Raw genomic sequence first — 4,664 nt, 5'->3', positions numbered from 1 at the left:
GCTCTTTTGTTTGTTTGTAGACTTTTAATTACTTCTTTTATTTCACGAGGGAATATAGGCTTGTTTAAATTGCTTATCTGATCTTGATTTAATTTTCATAGTAGATAAGTACAGAGAAAATTATCCATTTCTTTTAGAATTTCTGATTTGGTTGGGTATAATTTCTTAAAGTATGGTCTCATGAGTCTCTGGATGTCTTCACTGTCTGTTGTTAAGTCTGTTTGCCTTTTCATCTCTAATTTTGTTCATTTGTCTTCTTTCTTTACTTTTTAGTTAATTTGAAATAAAGATTTGTCAATCCTATTGATTTTTCTCAAAAAAAAATTAACTATTTCATTAACGCTTCATATTGTTTTTGGTTTTGTTTATTTCTATTTTATTGATATCAGCCTAATTTTTATAATTCTTACCATCTACTCCTTTTGACTATGATATCTTCTTTTTGTTCTAGAGCATTCAGGTGCACTCTTAAATTACTAGTATGGAATTCCTTGTTTTATTTTATTTTTATACATTTTATGTAAGCACTCAGTGATATGAACTTGTCTCTTAGAATGGCTTTCATTGTATGCCATAAGTTTGGATATATAATATATTAATTTTCATTCCATTCAATAAAATCTTTAATTTCTTTCTTTATTTTTGTCTTGACTCCTTTTTCATTTAATGGTAACTTGTTCACTTTTCATGAGTTTGAAAGCTTTCTGTTGTTGATAATATCCAACTTTAATATGTAATGGTTAGATAGGATTCAGTTGTTATTTCAATCTTCTTATATCTTTTGAGACTTGCTTTGTGTCTGAGTATGTTGTCAATTTTTGTGAAAGTTCTATGAAGTGCTGAGAAAAAGGTACATTCTTTTGTTTTTTGATGGAATTTTTGTAAATATCTGCTAGGTCCATTTTATGGATTATGATATTTCTCTTTTTAATTTGTGCCTGGATGACTTGTCTATTGGTGAGAGTGGAGTATTGAAGTACCTCACTACAACTGGCTCAATATGTGATTCAAGATGTAGTGTTGCTTATTTTAGAATCTTGGTTGCCCTTGTGTTTGGACCATAGATGTTGAGAAGTGTGGAATTTTCCATTGATGATTGTGTAGTGTCCTTCACTAGCTCTTTTGCTAATTTTGATTAGAAATCTATTTTTTTCAGATATTAAAATGTCTATACCAGCTTGCTTCTTATTTCCATTTGCTTGTACTATCTTTTCCCATCCATCCATCACAAGGTCTATCCTTGATGTTAAGATGTGTTTCTTGGTTTCTGCAGCATGGATTCTATTTTCAAATCATTTCTGCTAATTTCTGTCTATTTTTATTTGGGAATTGAGATACAGTGACTTTTAGAGTTATCAATGAGCAGTGTTTGTTGATTCTTGCAATTATGCTATAGTAGGCTCTCTCTCTCTCTCTCTCTCTCTCTCTCTCTCTCTCTCTCTCTCTCTCTCTCTGTGTGTGTGTGTGTTTCTTCCTTTAATTTGCTGGTTTAATATTATTTATTCTTTGTGTTTTGTTGGATGTGGTTAACCTCTTCAAGTTGAAGTTTTCCTTCTAGTACCTTTTATAGGACTGAATTTGTAGACAGATACTGATAAAATTATGGAATACTTCACAAATTTACCTGTTATTTTCTTTCAGGGGCCATCTTCTCTATAGCATTCCAATTCTAATATATTCTAAGCAGGACCTTAGTTTTAAATTTAAAAGCATTATAGGATTAATGGGATTGGTTTTTTTTGGCACTGTGTTGGTTGATGGGAAAAGTACTTAAAATGCCATGTGTATTTTCAAGAGAAAGCTGTCTGACAAAATCAAGACATGTGTTGGGCTTTGTGCTTAGGAAATTATGGCATTGTATAGGTAAAGAAACTGAGCATATATCTTCTGTAATATGACTATTTTGTGAAGAACTTGAAAGCAGAAAACCATCCCTTAGACATGTACATGATAAGCACAGGCAGGAAACGGTGACAGGTTTTATTTTCAATGGCAATTTAAGAAATATTAGTCATAATAATGCTCTGTCATTTAATCATATTTATTTGACTTTCTTCTCAATGTTTTTCATTTTTGTACAATTAAAACCTTAATTCTCTGGTAAATATTTATATATCAAACACTTGAGGGTATAATATTTACATATCAAACCACTTGAGGGTATCTTGACAACTGAAGTCCAAGATTCTTAGAAGTACTCTACTTCCCATTTTATTAATCTTAATAATCCTAGTGTTGGCTGAAGTATTTTATGTCTCCAACAAGTACAAAGATATCATTTTATGCGTATGGTGCTCTTACATGAGTTGTTGAGATTCTCAGACTGAACTGGCAGTCTCAAGAAAGAAGTCAAACATGTATATGAGAGTGATCCCTATTATTAGATAAAACAAATTGAAATATGTGGCAAATACAATTTCCTGCAACATGTCTTCAGAGGAAACTACTTTCAGTGTTATGAAATACTCTTCTGCAGTGATTTATTCTGTTTTTTTCCGCTATCAATATTTTGGTTTCCATTTATAAATGTAGTTAAAATGTCCAGTGCATCCTGCTGTCTGATTTCCATCATACTAAAGCTATGTTTGACTAATGACTGCTTGCATAACTTCTTGTTTTACAATATCCTTCCTAATCCTAAATCACTCTGAAAGCCACTAATAGGTTCTGATGTGTCGTGTCACTCAGCATAAAGCTCCTCATGTATTTTTGATATCGTTCAGGCTGTGGCAAGATAATTCCCAACATAAAATTGTTTCTGTGAACTTTTCAGGAAACAGGGATCTATAACAATAATTTTTATAAGAAATATTTTAACTCATACTGATTTCTGATAGATAATAACAACCTCTATTCCCAGTAACAATACCATTCAATAAAAAGCTGCTTAATACAACCTCATGCAAATCAATTCTAACCATTTTTATATCTTTCAATTCTCCAACCTCTTTATTCCATGAAGATATTTATATTTAATTAGATTTAAATGGATTGGGATGCTATATTTTTAATATAGTTACTTATGCTCTGGCTTGTTAGAAAATTAAATACTTCCTGAAGAAAATACATGCTTTGGTAATTTATTTTTATCTGCTTAAAAAAGTCTAATATCACAAGCAATGCTTGGTGGACATGGGACTCTTGTTGAGATAGAATTTCTAGATGCTCCAGTATATAAAACACATTTACTGAATCTGGAAAATACAATGACTCAGTAGAATTTTCAACATTATGATATCAACTTCATGATATATATTTGAAAATCTGTTGTGTTCTCAAATGAGTCATTTTTATTATTGAGGGGTATTTTAAATATTTTCAGTGAATATGGCACATATGATTCAACAGAATGAACAATTTATTGAACAAGTACTCCTTTCTCCAGGCTTCACATTTACAACTTAGCTTAGTGATAAGCATTGCTGAGGAATGTATAGGTTAATGGAATTACACCAGGGCTCTATGAAAGGGAATGTGACAGTTTTCAGAATCTTAGAACTTTGCAGCATTCTGATATATTCATCTTCAGAAAACACACTTCAGGCTCCTCAAGAAACTGAAACTATCTGAGTAACTAAATATTGAGCAGTGTGTTAAAGAGTTACTAAGATCAAAGCCAGGAGGTGGTGGCGCATGCCTTTAATCTCAGTACTTGGGAGGCAGAGCCAGGCACATCTCTGTGAGTTCAAGGCCAGCTTGGTCTACAGAGCAAGATCTAGGACAGGCACCAAAAACTTCACAGACAAAGCCTGTCTCAAAACAACAACAACAACAAAAAGAGTTATTAGAATAAAAAATATTCAAGTGTTAAAGTTTCTATAAATCATTTTTTAGAAAAGAGCATTGCTAAAAATTCAATTAACTATGTATTTCTTATTAAAATTGTATTATTTGATAATTGCCAAAGTGAATACTATGTCTTTAGAACATATCCATAACTCTCTAATTTCCCAATCAAGTCTTTCCACATGTCCCACATGCTTCTTCCAGCTTCCCATCCCTTTCTAAAAAACAATAAAATAAAACAAAACCTACTTCCCTCACTTCATCCAATCAGTGCTGACCCTGTGTTCACAGGTGCTGGGAGTCAATTGCTGAAGCATGGGAAACATATTACTGCACACCATCTCTTCTCCCAGAACTGGCCATCAACTTCCAATAGCTCCTTGGCTAGGTGTGAGCTCTTCTGAGCCTCTTCTTTCTTCACACTGGAGTGTTGACTGTGTGGATCTTGTAGCAGTCTCGCACCCACAATCATTACTTTTGTGATTTCACTGCAGTGACTATCATGTACAGGAGATGTTATTATTTAGAAATCATCCCTGACTTCTACTTCTTACAATCATTCTTCTTTTTTTTTTGAGTTGTTTCTGAGCCTTACTAGAGAAGGGATGTGATCTAGATGTGCCATTAGGGCTTAGGGCGCTTTACTCATCTTCTCAATACTTTGATTAGTTTTGAGTCTCTGTATTAGCTACATAAAGAATCATGAGGGATAAATATTGCAGTAGTCTGTGGTTATAAGAATACATATGCATGAGACTGACATACTACTTACTGCACTGATGAAGCACACCAAGATAAGTATTTAGAAGACAGCTTGATTGGCTCTTTAGTAAAATAAACAGTCATTAGACCTATGGCCTTCCTGACCTTGACTTTTG

General features: G+C 32.8%; 1 pseudogene; it reads right to left on the bottom strand.

The window, feature by feature from the left end:
- Positions 1–1,596: 1,596 nt before the first annotated feature.
- Positions 1,597–1,695, bottom strand: LOC114687397 (annotated as a pseudogene).
- Between the last annotated feature and the right edge of the window lie 2,969 nt (positions 1,696–4,664).

This window comes from Peromyscus leucopus, unplaced genomic scaffold (assembly GCF_004664715.2).
Source record: "Peromyscus leucopus breed LL Stock unplaced genomic scaffold, UCI_PerLeu_2.1 scaffold_1232, whole genome shotgun sequence".
Lineage (NCBI taxonomy): Eukaryota > Metazoa > Chordata > Mammalia > Rodentia > Cricetidae > Peromyscus > Peromyscus leucopus.
The sequence above is the reverse complement of the archived record's forward strand: the minus strand, read 5'-3'. Positions and strand labels throughout refer to the sequence as shown.